The sequence below is a fragment of the Xenopus laevis genome, chromosome 8L (assembly GCF_017654675.1).
Source record: "Xenopus laevis strain J_2021 chromosome 8L, Xenopus_laevis_v10.1, whole genome shotgun sequence".
In the NCBI taxonomy this organism is placed as follows: Eukaryota; Metazoa; Chordata; class Amphibia; order Anura; family Pipidae; genus Xenopus; species Xenopus laevis.
Window position 1 is genome coordinate 26,801,841 of NC_054385.1, and position 16,561 is coordinate 26,818,401.

General features: G+C 42.4%; 1 long non-coding RNA gene across 2 annotated transcripts; it reads left to right on the forward strand.

The window, feature by feature from the left end:
- Window positions 1-4,446: 4,446 nt before the first annotated feature.
- On the forward strand, window positions 4,447-16,540 carry LOC108698266. Of its 2 annotated transcripts, XR_001932605.2 has the most exons (4): window positions 4,447-4,729; window positions 5,695-5,760; window positions 8,290-8,385; window positions 15,621-16,540. It is a non-coding gene; the product is annotated as an uncharacterized LOC108698266 (long non-coding RNA). The 2 variants fall into 2 exon arrangements; XR_005963262.1 differs by having other exon boundaries at window positions 4,447-5,760.
- The last annotated feature ends 21 nt before the right edge of the window (window positions 16,541-16,561 follow it).

The window sequence follows — 16,561 nt, forward strand, 5'->3', positions numbered from 1 at the left end:
CCCTCCCTCTACCTGCCCACCCAGTTGCGTCCCTGCTCCCCCGGCTGACTGCGTCGGAAAAGGTAAAGAATCGACTGTTCCCAGGGCCCCCTGCGACCACTGGGTCTGCTTCTTCTATAGTTACACCAGCGGTGAGTGGGGTTTAGGGGCAGAGAAGTGTCGTAACTTGTTGTGATCGGGGAAGGCTAGGGACATGGCCTTAATTATACAGCTTCTTAAAGGGATACTGTCATGGGAAAAAATGTTTTTTCGAAATGAATCAGTTGTTAATGCTGCTCCAGCAGAATTCTGCACTGAAATCCATTTCTCAAAAGAGCAAACAGATTTTTTTTTTATATTCAATTTTGAAATCTGACTTGGGGCTAGACATATTGTCAATTTCCCAGCTGCCCCAAGTCATGTGACTTGTGCTCTGATAAACTTCAATCACTCTTTACTACTGTACTGCAAGTTGGAGTGATATCTCCCCCTCCCTTTTCCCCCCCAGCAGCCAAACAAAAGAACAATGGGAAGGTAACCAGATAACAGCTCCCTAACACAAGATAACAGCTGCCTGGTAGATCTAAGAACAACACTCAATAGTAAAAACCCATGTCTCACTGAGACACATTCAGTTACATTGAGAAGGAAAAACAGCAGCCTGCCAGAAAGCATTTCTCTCCTAAAGTGCAGGCACAAGTCACATGACCAGGGGCAGCTGGGAAATTGACAAAATGTCTAGCCCCATGTCAGATTTCAAAATTGAATATAAAAAAATCTGTTTGCTCTTTTGAGAAATGGATTTGAGTGCAGAATTCTACTGAAGTAGCACTATTAACTGATGCGTTTTGAAAAAAACATGTTTTCTGATGACAGGATCCCTTTAATATTTAAATGTTGGGTGGTCTGCACTCCCATAACTGCTTTCCAAATTAAATTTCTAGGGTCAAATTAAATCATTGTCCATTCTCCATTCATGGGTCTATGCAACTTCGCTCTGCATAGTGCTCATCTTTTAACTCTTTACTGAGACACTTTTATAGTGCTTAGAGTACTAGATTGAAGTCAATTACAAAATTAATATGGCATGGACTTTCATGAGGGCCCATTAGTGGGGAAGCTTTGCAACCTGTGCCCCCTTAAAGAAACAACCCCCTCCACATACACAATTGTATTCAGCATTTTCACCAGGAATCTAGAATACACACAGATCAATGCATGTCCATTAACTTTATTATAAAAGAAAAAGTCTGCGTGAACAACTCACTAGTTACACTTTAAAAGCTGTCTTTGTATAACAAATTAGATAAAAAATAGTTCAAAACCTAATAGTAACCTGACACAAACAAAATACATTAGGAAAATAGTTCCCATTAAAGGGGACACATATACCATATTTTTTTATTTCTCAATTGTTCCTAGGCAGTACAAGGGACAAGTGTATTAATACAGCTCTCCTCTAGGAGGATGAATGATGAAGCAAAAATTGTGGGTCCCTCCACCAGGGGCCATGCTCTACCTTGTATTAAACCTGCCTTCTTCAGTTCTTTTCTATCCTGAATGGATATAGGATGTTTATTTAATTAAATTTTACTTTTCAAATTGGACATGCTACAGCACTGCCCCACTTCTCTCAGAGCCTCATCTGGCTGAATCAGTAAACTGTTCCTATTAAAGGGGGACATGTACCATATTTTTTGTATAAAGCACCAGTAGATAGAATATAGTCTGAAACAGAAAGTAAAGTCGTTTTTAGCATAACAGGCATCAAGCTTCTCATGGCTCCCCAGTGCTGCTGCCAGCACTTTCCCATTTAGACACAAGGGTGCATCATGTAAGTAATAATTGGGTGGGCAGATTCTATAACATACTAAAATATATTTAAAGGTAAACCACCCCTTTAACTTGCATCTGACCCTAATGTTGCCATTTTTGGACCTGTGCCCAACCTGTACCCATGTCTTCTTCCTCTGTACACTACTTCTGTGTGCACCTCTGGTTCCAAGGCAGTGAGTGTTCAGGAGCAGTGGAAGAGTGTACTTCCCCAGTCTGACCCGCACTCAACCCTAACCCACGATGGTTGACCAAATTTCAACTCAAACCCTGTCAACCCGTAGGTCACAGCAGGCTTTGGATCAACCTGCACATCACTTTTGCCTACTCCATTCCCTGATCACCACCAGCACACATTACCATCCACCCCCATCACCTCCCTGATCACAAGCACAGATCGCACTGGGGGGAGGGTTAAGACTATGGCTTAGGTCCATAGCTGCACCAGTTTCACTGACCTAGATGTTATTCTAGTCCAGGGCTGTCCAACTGTCCAAAATTTCTGTACCACAGAAGTTGGACAACACTGTTTTATTCTGCCCTGTAGAGTTTGCCCTCCTATGCTGAGCAGTCCAGTGTAGCAAGGAGTGGGGAGACAAAACAACTGCTCACCAAGCGAATGGCTCAGCATAGGAGGGTGAACTCTACAGGGCAAGACTCTGCTATCTTTCTAAACCTTAAAGACAAGGGACACTCCTATGAAGACAGCAATGTCCAAATCTTGGATAAATAACACCGCTGGTTTGAAAGAGGTGTGAAAAAAGCGATTCATGTCAAGGTGGAGAAACCATCCCTGAACAGAGGTGGGGGCCTTCAACACCACCTGTCTGCTTAGCAGACTCTACTACATAAAATGTTCTAACATATGTACTCTGGCAGTTTCATAAAACTTCACACATCCATTCATGCAACTCTCACAAGTAACACTTGTTTCTAGTAGTTGCATGACACATTGGTAATCCGATCACAATAACTACACAGGATCAACACCTGTGAATTTCAGATGTCACCTCTCTGAAGACAGAGAGAAAAAGAAGAGAAATTGTTTCATGCACATTCCCTGGTCCCCTGTCATATAAGTAATCTATGCAGAGGCAAATATTTACAAAGACAGGGTTTTTTATGATCATAAGATTGATAAGCCACCATACCACGTCAAGGTAAAACCCATACGGTGGTCCCTAACTATTTACCTCTGATCATAATATCAAATGCTAAAGCCTCCTGGCATAAGAGCATTACCTGAAATAAAGGTCTCCCGACCTGGGCATTGGTTTTAATCATAGGGCTTAGTCCTCCCCCGCCATTAGCTTTCAAAGGGGAGAGATAACCTAGACCCCAGCATTGGTTCCATGAGATTAATCCTCCCCCGCTTGCAGCTTTTAAGAGAGAGAAACTGCCCAGACCAACACCCATTTCCAAAGGCATTGTTCTACCATTTAAATAAAGGGACGGGTGTGGGGGTGCTACAACCACATGGAAGCCTGGCCTGCAGCATAGCTGCTGAACTTCCAAACAGAATAGATCTGCTACAATAGTTAATTTGGCCAGATCAGTAGCACTTCCATTGTATTTTATTACATTTTTATTAAGCCATGGAGTGCTCCCACAACCTTTCCTTTTTGCAGCTCTCTGAAGAATTACAATGTGCCGTTGTGATTGGATTAGTGGAAGAGTCTATATGCCGAGAATTTACCACACCAGTCAGTTGGACTGAAGAAGCTGCTCAGATGAGTAGTGAAACGTCTTCAGTAATGACTCTGCAAGTCCAATTTTTATTCTTTCTTTTTTTTAATCACTTATATTAGACATATACGTAGAAGTTTCAGCAAATGTAAAAATACGTAGAAGTGACCTAGTAGAGATGGGCAAAATTTTTAGCAGTGTTGAAAAAAAAGTTGCATAAAATAACGCTCATTGACTTCAATTTGTTGTGCACAAGTGACACGGGACAAATTCACCCATCTCTAGTACCTTCTTCTTTTTCACATCTCCAGCTGGGGTTTGAGCTGTTCTAGTACAGTTTGTATATTTTAGCTGGGCTTTAGTGACATCTAGCGGCCAATTTATAATTTATTTTATTCTTACAGTTTATTGGGAATTATGAGTACTAGTAAAGATTCTCTACCATAGTTTATCTAAAAATACTTTTTCTAGATCCTTTTCCTAGATGTTGCCCCCATCTTTATTGGATACCTGCAAGAGGTGTTCCCTTATTATTATTATTTATATCATATTTTTAGAGTACCAACATATTTAGCAGGTCTATAAAATAAATGTATTTATACATTTTATATTTAGACCATAGTATATTTACCTGTGCAATATCTGTAATATGAACAAAAATCATGCGGTTCGCATCGGAGCTCACCTGGAAATGTTGTGTCTTCCCAGCCGCTGCCTTTGCGAGACGCCAGCTACTCCATGCTGGTAATCATTGTAGAACAAACGGTACTCTCACATACTCGGTGCCGATCCAGGACTCCGTGTGAGGACAACAGCGTTCGTGTAGAATTTTCGGCTTTATTTCAACAAACACACAGGTAAGGGTGCTGCGGTGGGTGTACAGGGCTGACTACACCCACCGCAGCACCCTTACCTGTGTGTTTGTTGAAATAAAGCCGAAAATTCTACACGAACGCTGTTGTCCTCACACGGAGTCCTGGATCGGCACCGAGTATGCGAGAGTACCGTTTGTTCAATATCTGTAATAGCTTGTTCCAGTTCTAACCACATTTTCTTTTTCTAGAGGCCCATTTAAGGATGCGGATTAAAACAGCATACAGGCTGGTATCTGGGAAGGAAAGGCCTCCCCATCCTTTGGGAGTAATAATAGTTTATATTTGAGTCTGGGGTTTTTGCCTGCCCAGATAAATATTGTAATCATGGACTTCAAACTAGAACAAGAAAGACATTGGTAATAGCATGGGTAATACTTGTATTCAGTACATAACTTTGGGCATTAGCATCCTTTTTATTGCCTGTGTCCTGTCATACCATGATCGTTTCAGCTTCCCCAATGTTCGATTATCTGTTGTCATGCACAAAATAAAGGAGTATAATTTTCTTGGTTAAATTGCTGTCAGTGCTGGTGGAGCCCGGTTACAGGAGGTGCTCCAGATGCAATCTTTGCTCTGGAATTGGATTTGCAGAAGGCTCTGGCGGGCCCAGAAATGGTGTGGGCCCCCCACATGCCTTGTAGTCTCTTTATGAGACCTGCTTTTATTTCTTCAAAAAGGTTTTATGTGGTTTACTTTTTGACTTTTTTGAACAAAAAAAATTTAGTGTGCACAACCTTGTGACTTACCCCTATAGTATAGGTCAGGGGGCACAACAAGCAAAAGTGAGAGAGATTCTGACCCCTCAAACACATCATGCATTGCAAGGCAGAGGGTACTGGCACGCTGGGTATGTTATACAGTGGTTACTGAAATTCCAAGAATATTAAGTAGTGAAAGGCAGTAGTTACTGGTATTTGGGAACTGGAACTTCAATTTTTCAGTAAGATGCAATGGGTACTAAACATCAGTCACACATATATTTGTATGTTGGGGACCTATCTCTGCATCAGGTCTGCAAATTTGAGAACTATCAGCAGTTTTACAAATGACCAACTCAGTACCAGCCTCACTATCTTTCTTGGGGTAGCTTTCTGTTTTAACAACAATTCTTCTTCCATGTACCATGTGTCAAGTCAATGGTAGGGAAGCTAAAGCTGCCCATGCACTGGACATAGTGCAGAATACACATCACACTACTGCTTTTCCTTTCTTTTTAGTTGTCAGACAAATGATGTGTAAGCATTGGGCACTAGTGATAGCTGTATTTGATGGCTTCATTCCCAACATTATTAAAAGTAGATTAATGTTATTTTTTTTGCAGTTTTGCATTTATTGAAACATAGGAAAGGGAAGAAGTGTGAAGAAGTGAGCACAGGCACAGGACAAGGTAAGATTGCTGTTGTACAGTGCATTGTTCTTAACACCATATAGGTGTCATATGTTTGAGGAAGGCAACAATGTCCTGGGGGGTAGTAATAGGCTTTACTACCATATTGTAGAAGATGCAAAGGTCTGATCATACAGGAGGATGCTTTTACTTTAATATGTATGTCTTCTATAGTTGGTAATGTATGCTTTTTCCAGTGGCTGGCAATGAGGGATTGGCTATCATAAATTATATAGATAGTAATTTGCTTATGGCTCTCTTCTATTGGTTGTAAAATAATTCCCAGTAGTGCTATCTCAGGTTGAGATTTGAGTGTAGAATCGGGGATATTTTGAAGCTGTGAATCATAAAATAGTGTTCTGGTTTCTTTTCGGCATCTCCAGAAAAGGTTATATGCATTTGAGTATGCTTCCTGGATTTTATCCGAGGTTAAAAAGAACTGTACATCCGCTTTATTGTTGTCTCTTGGTGATTTAGAGACTGGGAATATTTTGGTGTTTGCTGATGTAGGAATTCCCAGTGATCCCTGTCTATTTCCATTTGGAGGTCTATTTCCCAATAATCTTAGAGCTGGTAGAATTTCTTTGATGTGTTTCAAGATAAGCTGCTGCAGTACCCTTCTTTTTTGTGGAATTTTGAAAAGATCTTTGATCAGACTGTGTCTGGGGGCTTGTTACTAGAAGTTGGCTCGACTGGAGATAGTGACGTATTTGCAGATAAGTATACAGTTGACTGTTGGGGAGGTTATAGGGTCCTTGAATGTTTGAGAAGGCGTTTATGCTATTATGATCATAGAGGTCTCCCAATTTTTGTAGGCAGGCCTGGGTCCATAAAGTCAAGGGCAGATCTTGTATGACTTTTTCCAGACTAGTAAGGGGAACCAAGGCAGCTGGGGGTTTTGTTTGTTTTCACTGCCTGTCAAACGAGTAGTATTGCCTTAACTGGTAGTGGCAAGAGTTGCATAGCCATTCTCTCTAATCTGCCATGTGCTCAAAGATGTATTGTTATGGCTCGATTATGCTCGTTTTTTTTAGCCAGTGTTGATGATCTATCCAACTCTTTCTGTTCGAGGCTAAGTGCCAGTCAACCATATGGTTCAGTATGGTAGCTCTATAGTAAGTTTGTAGACTCTGGCATGCTAGGCCCACTTTTGTCTATTGGTTTACATAAGGGGGATCATTTATGGACACTGGGCAAATTTGCACCTGGGCGGTAACCCATGGCAACCATGCCATGGGTTACTGCCTGCTTAACCTGCTGCTGGCTAAAAAAAGCTTGGTTGCTATAGGTTACTGCCCAGTGTTTATAAATGAGCCCCAATTTCTTGGAGCTTGGTGTGGCCTATCAATCTCTGAGTCCAACATAATAAGAGGAAGAAGGAGAGGGAAGAGAAGAGAAGAAGGAGAAGGAAGGTATTTTTTTGTCTGGGGGTGCCAAAATTTAGGCAAGTGATTGTATTTACTTACACCCCGAGCCTGTGCTCCTGACATGACTCTCTAGGAGACTTAAGGTATGAAGATCCATATTACGGAAAGATTTATTAATCAGAAAACCTCAGTCTGGATAACAGGTCCCAGATTCTGCCAGCGGAGTTCCACGCATCCATCTTCCGGGTCCTCAGTAAGCTGACTGGAAGATCATCAATTTCCGCATAATTCCGCGCCTGCGCAGTTGTCGCAAACCGGCATACTCCAACTGCGCATGTGCAGAAATTCCGATCTCCCAGTCAGCTTACAGGGGACCCGGAAGATGGATGCGTGTAACTCCGCTGGCAGAATCTGCGTTGAGGGGTAAGTATATAGTATGGGGCATTTCCCCGGGGGGGGGGGGCAATTAGCCTGGGGGGAGGTCTACCTGGTGTGGAGGTGCTCAGTTCTTTACAAATCGGTTGAATTCTCCTTTAAGGCAATTTGGCTACATGGGTAAAGGCTGATGATAGATCTGCACAGATTTTTATTTTGTTTTAAGGCTGAGGAAGGGATTTTTGTTTTCTCATGAATTGCATATGGCCTTCTTTAATGTGGTAGAAGTAAATTCTTAGGATGAATACACAAGGCACCCCACTGGATGCATTTTTAGGCTTTTCTGTGAATTCTATCGAACAAGAGATGATCATCAGGGGTCTCTGGCAGGGCTGCTAAAATAAGATTTTGTTTGTATTCGCAGAGTTAGGGTTGCAGGGTGCTCTCTGGCTCTCCTCTTACTCTAATATCATTTCTTCTGGAGCGATCCTCCACATCTGCTATTTTATTTTGCAGGGCTGCGATGAGGGAGTCTTGTGAATTTAATGCTCTCAGCCTTTGTATTGTGCACTAATTTAGCTATTTTATTTTCAAGGTGGTTCTGTGCGGGCAGCTGTAGCTTGCAGTTCCATTCTCAGTTCTTGTACAGTTAGGGTTGCCACCTTTTGTGGAAAAAAATACTGGCCTTCCTATATATTTATCTTTTTTTCCCTATTAATAACATTGGGTGGCAGTTGTGACAGCAGTGGCTGGCTATGTATCTTATCTGTGCTGTGCTCTTTATCAGGTTCGCTGTTTGCTAGAGATGATTCTTTGGAGGATGACGACACCATTTTGGCTGTTTTCATGGAGCAGAGCCTTCGGCTGTGACCCATAGATGGTGGTAAGTTGGAGAGAGTGCGCCATCCCTTTTCATTTGACTTTATTGTATCGATTTTAGCAGGACTTTTACCTGTGATTTATCAGTACAGGTAAGGGATCCATTATCTGGAAACCCGTTATCTGGGAACCCATTATCCAGAATGCTCCAATTACAGAAAAGCCATCTCCATTTTATCCAAATAATCCAAATTTAATTTTTCTTTTTATCTGTAAAAACAAAACCGTACCTTCTAGTTGATCCCAAACAAGATATAATTAACCCTTATTGGAAGCAAAACCAGCCTATTGGGTTTATTTAATATTGATACGATTCTTTAGTAGACTTAAGGTATGAAGATCCAAATTATGGAAAGATCTATTATCTGGAAAACCCCAGCTCCTGAGCATTCTGGATAGCAGGTCCCATACCTGGATAAGCAGCCCCAGAGCACTTTCCCTAACTCACACCCATTCACATTTTTTGGGGTGGGGAATGGTTGGGAGGGAAAGAATAGGTCAGGGTTGTAACTGAAGGGAAAGGGCAGAGGGATGTTTTAAACTAGGGTATCGGATGGGGTTGTAATTGGAAGAGAGGGCAAAGGGTTTTTTTTTTTTTTCAAACTGGATAATAGAACAGGGGAGAAAAGAGGTTTAAAAAAGTGGTGTAGCCCTCCATTCTGTGCAAGCAATACATGCTATCAGAACCCACACAGGGATCGTGACGTGTGACACAAAACAAATTCTCAATATGTTCGGTAATTTTTACACTGAACTGTACTCAGCCGACAAAGCCCCAGAGGCCAATCTAGCTAGGGAATCAAGCTTCCTGGCAGAGTGGACCCCTCCCCAAATTACCAAGGAGGACCAAGATATGTTAGCTTCAGCCATAGAAATAGAGGAAATAGAAAATTTAATTAAAATCTCTAAATCAGCTAAAGCCCTGGGTCCAGATGGCTATACAGCAAAATATTACAAGATATTTAACAAACTCTTAGGCCCACACTTGAAAGACCTCTTTCAATCGCTCTTAGATGGATCACTCTTAACAAAACACATGCAATCGGCAACCATAATAATGATTCTAAAATCAGGAAAGGACCCCTACAATTGTGATAGCTACAGACCGATTTCACTAATAAATGCTGATGTCAAGATGTTTGCTAAAATATTGGGCAATAGACTCCCCAAGATAATTCATAAGGACCAGGTGTGATTTGTACATGGGCGACAGGTAGGGTTGCCACCTGGCCGGTATTTTACTGGCCTGGCTGGTAAAAATGATGGCTGAGTCCAATGTTATTATTAGCCCTATTATTAGGGAAAAAGTTAAATATATAGGAAAGCTGGTATTTTTTTCCAGAAAAGGTGGCAACCCTAGTGACAGGCGGCAGATGGCATTCGCACAGCGATTGATTTGATAAGCTTAGCATCAAAACTATCCACCTCCTTCCTTCTTCTGTCCTTAGATGCACAAAAAGCTTTCGATAGAGTGGACTGGAATTACATGTTCGCTGTCCTTGAAACGCTGAGAATGCCATTACCATTCGTCACAGGACTCAGACAATTATATGACACCCCCTCAGCAAGAGTACTCAGCATGGGTCTATTATCTAATGAAATCAAGATTAAGGGAGGGACGCGCCAAGGATGCCCCTTGTCACCATTAATCTTTGCACTATCCCTAGAACCCCTGGCCAATGCCATTAGATGCAACCCAGACATTAGAGGTTTTCAAGTAGGGGACAAAGAACATAAAATAAATCTGTTTGCCGACGACATTCTCCTCACGCTTACATCCCCCAAACCACCTTACCTAATGTGCTACACACCCTAGAACGCTGCCAACGGATTTCAGGTTATAAAATCAACTCAATGAAAACACACGCTCTTCCCTTGAAAATACCCAAGTTAGAACTAAAACTTCTCCAGCTCAACTTCGACTACAAATGGGAAAGTGAACACTTAGAATACCTGGGAATCAAGCTCACGCCCTCCTATGATACTTTATACAAAGCAAATCACCTCAATTGATAGACAAGCTTAAAAAAGACCTATCTATCTGGCACACATACAACCTCTCTTGGTTCGGCAGGATAGCATTAGTAAAGATGACACTGTTGCCCCGCCTCCTATATTTATTTAGGACCTTACCAATCAACTTCCCTGAAAAATTAGCTCTCTCTCTTCAAAGAGCTATCTCGAATTTCATCTGGGGAGGGAAGAGACCCAGAATTAAAGCGTCAATCTTTGGGGGGTCTGGGAGTCCCACATCTACACAGATATTACCTGGCAAGTAGGTTAGTGGTCATGACTCACATGCATACCCCTTCGGTGGAATCATGGAAAGAAATTGAGAATCATTTTACAGCACCATTGCAACTAGCGCACTTATTTTGGATTCCGAAAGCAATTAGAGCCACTCCCAGAGATCTCTTACCCTCCTCACAACATGCACTGGATCTATGGGACTCTGTGGCCACTAAAATGAAATTGAGTACAAGTAACACCAGATATAGAATATTCCAGAGGGTACCCGTCAGACTTTGCACCATGGATAGAGGTGAACATTCTCACACTTGCAGCCTTCCGGCCAGACCAAATCACCGTATCATTTCAGCAACTCCAAGAGCAACATAACATTCCCCACTCTCGATTTTTTCGTTATTTACATATATATATATATATATATATATATATATATATATATATATATATATATATATATATATATATATGACACAGAACTCAAACTTCAGAACGCTCAGACCACGACCTACTTTGAATCTATGTGTTTCAAACGTTTATACCCAGCACATTTGATATCGACACTATATACCCAACTGTCATCCGATACCACTGATCTTCATCAGCTCTATATGGGAAACAGACTTAGAACTCACGATCTCAGATAAGATATGGGCATAAATTTGGGACAGTGCCATCTATATGCGCAACCTCCAGTGAAAGAGCTTACACGCATTACCAAACTGAGTGGAAATCCAGAACATGCCACCTGCTTTCCGGGATGCGGAGAACTAGGGTCCTTTTTACACACATGGTGGTCCTGCACAGTGGCCCAAGAATTCTGGGAGATGGTAGCATCTCTGCTCTCCGAGGTTCTACGCAGCACAATTCAGGCAACCCCACATACATTTCTACTAGGCATGAAAATTGGGGCCATACACTCCAAACAATCCCATAAACTATCTACACACATCCTGACAACAGCAAGATCTCTCCTAGCAGCAAATTGGAAAAAGCCAAAACTACCTGGTCGGCAACCGCTGATAACCAAAGTGAATTGGACCCGAGCGATGGAAAATATCAGATATAAGTTCCTAGATAGGAGCTATGAGGGGGAGCTGGAGTGGTACCTGTGGGGCTTAAAACCTGGAAAGAACCCAATCTGGGTCTGACCCCAATGAGTCTGGAACTGTTTGAGCAAAGTAACAGATGAGAAGTCATCTGGTAATGATATGCTGAAGTCAAAATAACTATTTCTCTCTATATATGTTTTTCTTCTTCCCCCTTCCCCCCCAACTATCCTTCCTTCCCTATCTAGATGTCAGCTGCAAGATAAGTAATGAAACGGAATAACCCGAGAGGTTGTGGAAATGACCGGATGTAGGGAATGTTCCGCATGGAACGCCTTGTAATAATAAGGCTGGACAAACTTATGGATGAACATATATTGTAATTTCTTGCATTTATTCTTTGTTACAATGAAAACTAATAAAACATTTTTTAAAAAAAAGGGGTGTAGCTGGGAGGGGTTGTAGGTTATAAAACTGGAGGGGGTGATAGAGTTAGAGGAGATATAAAGAGATGTTGAGATGGGGAAACTGAACTGTGGTGGGCATAGCATCTTTATTAATTTTGGCCTTACAGGTGTTGATGAAATGACCAAAAAAGATGGAGCAATAGTGATGGTTAAGTGACCTAGATGCTATGGACAGGTGTGGTCAGATGCAGTAGATGCTGATGACTGATGGAATAGATTGTAGAAGGAACAGCACACGACTGGGCTAGATGGACAAGGCAGGATTGAATATGGAGTCAGATGGCTATTGGAGGTGATGGAATGGACTTACTGAAGTTTTAGATGTAAAAGATGATATGGCCAGATGGTACACTTGAGTGGAGTTGATGCCAAGGCCAGGTGGAGTAGGTGATAAGGAAAGACTCCCACTGGGATGAGGGAGGAAGCCAAATGTAAAACTTACCTGGCTGGGCCTGATCATCTACTCCATCCAGCTGGGACTTATGTAGCAAAGCCCTTGAATGAGAATTGTACTCTGATGGATATTGCAGGACCTCTATGAATGATGACCTGACCTTGTTTAGATCCTCAGGTTCTTCCTGTTTAAGAAATTTCTTTTGAGTCACAAAATAATTCCCCCCACCAATGTAGTAGCACAATGTTAAGGCTAAACCAGAGTAGCTGTAACCATCTGAATGTTTAGGGAACTGTACATCACTATACATTACAGATTTTCCATTGTATGTGTTATAATACAATATCCCTGGTATGGAGGACTGAAGAAACATTACTACTAGAGAAGAGGTGCTGGCAAGTAGTGATGGAGTCTTAACATATATTGTATTCTGTATTCTGTAGTCATGAACTTACTGGTTCTGGCTGGAAAGGTGGTGGTATCCTCATACTTTCCAGTGCTTCCCAATCAATGGAAGCATAAATGGGATGTTGCCGGATACTTCCATTGATGCCAAGGCGTTTGTGAGCCTTCTTTTTCAGAAGCTAAAGATAGAAAAATGCTTCAGAAGAGATAAAAAAAACCTATTGTGGGGGAGAGTAGACGTGAAATTTGTTCAGACCCACCTTTCTCAGAAGATTCCGTAGTTCTGAGCTGATCCATCCTGGAATGTTGGGCTGATGTTTGAGGATGGATTTTTTTTACGTTGGGCAGGTCACGTCCATCCAGAAATGGGGATTTTTCAGTGGCCATTTTGCATAATGTAATGCCAAACGACCACCAGTCCACAGCTGCAGTGTAGTTTAGCACCTTGATAATAAAGATTAGATTAGTTACCAACCTACAAACTGTTCTCTGTACAGTTCTTCATATTAAGTGAAAGTGGCTCACGCCCCCACCAGGTCACATGGACATAAGCACAGAAACCGTAAAAAAAAGCATTTTGGCAAAAGGGTTATTAATCCTGCCACCACATGGGGCCCTTCCTTGGGGGGGGGAATCAGGGGCCTTTCCTTGGTGGGGAATCAGGGGCCTTTCCTTGGGGGGGAATCAGGGGCCTTTCCTTGGGGGGGAATCAGGGGCCTTTCCTTGGGGGGGAATCAGGGGCCTTTCCTTGGGAGGATCAGGGGCCCTGCATGGGGGGATCAGAGGCCCTGCATTGATGGTTCAGTGGCCCTTCCTTGGGGGGATGCAGGGGCCTGCATTGGGGCTGGGGGGCCAGAATTGGGGCTACAAGGGCCCACATTAGGGCTTCAGGGGCCCACTTTAAGGCTTCAGGTGCCCATATGGGGCATCAAGGGCCTGCATGGGGTTTCAGGGGCCAGCATTGGGGCTACAAGGGCCCGCATTAGGGCTTCAGGGGCTCGCATTAGGGCTTCAGGGGCCTGGGGGCCGCACGGGGTCCAGCCGCCCACACGGGGGGTCACATTGGTGTTCAGGTGCTCACATTGGTGGTCCGTGGTGCTGAATGGTGGGATCAAGGGCTCACATTGGTGGTCGTACTTACCTACAAGTGGGGGACTCCAGTGGCGACTTCTTCTCCAGTGGCGACTTCTTCTCCAGTGGCGACTTCTTCTCCAGTGGCGACTTCTTTTCCTTCTTTTGTGCGGTCTTCTTCTTCCTCCAGCGGTGTCTTCTGCATCTTCACCGTCTCCAGGAAGCAGTTCTGTCTCCAGGAAGCAGCTCCTTTTCAAGACGCGTCTTCAATCTTCTGAGTGTAAGGCGGCAGGCGGCGGTTTAAATAGAGATGCGCCCATGCCTACTGACGTCATGCGTACACACGGGACACAACCAATGTAAATTTTGCCGGCGAAATCAGTTCATTGCGGCGTGGCCGGGCCCCCCTCAAGGCTGAAAATCCCCCAGGCCCGGGAGGACTGTCCTGTAACCCCCTGATGGCAGCCCCGGACATGACTCTGTACCTAGCTCTGGAAAGCTGGGTGGACAAGAATGGATGCCCCACAGCAGCCCTCAGGACCCATTGCCTCCTTCTCAATGGAGGATATATTCTTTGGCTGCTTCCTGCCGATCTTGATGGCCACAAGTTTCCTGGTCATAGGCGTGGAAGGCAACATGACCTAAGAAAGGCAGGGGAATAAGAAAAAGTATTACATTCGTGGTCTTTGTGTCTTAATGTTACTGCCAGGAATAATGAGCTAAAGGATCACTAGAATGTAAGAATCAGCCATTCCACCTGTGCTGTGTGCAAATAATGGGTTTCAGAGAAAATAAAGCATGTGTGTTGTGCCCATTTTGTTGCACTTTGTAACTTGCTCCCTTTTTAAATTCACCCTTATATCTCCTCCTCCAATTATGGATAAAGAAGGCTCCCTCCTGGGATGCACATAACTTGCCTTAGCAAATCCACCTGTTTCAAGTAGGTAGTGGAAATGGTACTTTGTAATGTCCAGTAAGATAGGCCTCCTATATTCAATTCATGATCTCCCTTGGCTACTTCCTTCTTCTGGGAAAGGAGAAATTCCATTCATTTCACATCATGAAAACACATTTGACTGCCATTATATATTATATTATATATATTATATAGTCATGTATATAGTCATGTATAAAATATACACTAGTATTATAATTATTGTAAATCCAACTGCCAATTGGCCCTGAATCAGCACAGTATTTAGGCCAATGCTGCCCTAGGCACTGGAACTCAGCCGGCAATCAGCGTGTAGTTGCATCTCCAGTACTACATATACATGCCTCCCAACATTTGAAAAATGGAAAGATTAGCATTTTCAGTCATAAGTGGACTTTGGTCCCTGGCCAGTTTCTAGATCAGTAGGAAGATGTGTGCCAATTGTTCCCTGTCCCTCAGAGCAATACAATTGATACAATATTCTACCTTTCTACCCATGTGCGATTATCCTTAGGCAGAGTAATTTTTTTACTTTGGTTCCTGTGAGATCAGTTTACAGTGGGATCTATAGGGCTGTACAATGATAAGTCAAGTCCTTACCATATTCTATATTCTGTTCTGGTGTTCTTCTATAATGAGCAGAGTATTAACATTAGTGAATTGTTGTTTCAGGTAAAAACCAACACAGAGAAAAAAGACTTCCAGTGCTTTTTCTGCCGTGAGACATGAGGACCTGAGATGGCTCTTTACCAGAGGCAGCAAATGGCCAATACTGGAACCCCAAAGTCAATGGCCTTTATTGCATATTTATTCATACATTACATTCTTAGATCAGCTGATTAATCTTGGTTTCTTTATAAATAATACCCATCACCTTTGTGTATGTAAAGAAATGACATGATGAAATGATACTTGGTCTCTGTACTGCACAGTTACATGTATGGTGGCATTATTGTGGCATACATGTTGCATTTATTACTCTCATACCATATAGTGGTAAGTAGTAAAAGTACTTGGCTGTGTACTTCAGTGGTACGTTCCCTCTCTAAAGAAGAGACAACTTAATGAGTAGTAGAAGAGACCGTTTCCATTTACCTCAATGGGGAGTGGCTTTAGGATTATGATCATTATGTGAAAATGACATTGGTTCTGATTGTGGAACAGCAGGCGCTTGAGGACCAAATTCATATGTTAGAAGAGCAGCTGAGGTGTCTTCGCGAAAGTCTGTAGTTTGGTGACCAAACATGATTTCTAAAGGTGTTTTGCCATTCTAGTAAAATAACAAACTAACCAAAAACACAAATGGAAAAAAAATCAAAGACAGGCAAGTTCATGTTGACTGATAATGGTTATTATGACATGAAGATGAGGATTATGAAGATCTTTATAAAAGGTTAATATCCATTTTCACCTTGCAGAAATATTATAAATCCCCTTTTTTCTATTATCTATAATTCTTCTATTATCTATTTAATTGCCCATTGACATATGTTTATGAGTTTGGTGGAATAACTAAATTAAGACTTTTAAATGGGGGCGCTGCAGTTTAGCCACTTTGTAATCTGTGCCCCCCCCCCCCCAATGAACCACCCCTAAAGTATGCAGCATTTGCA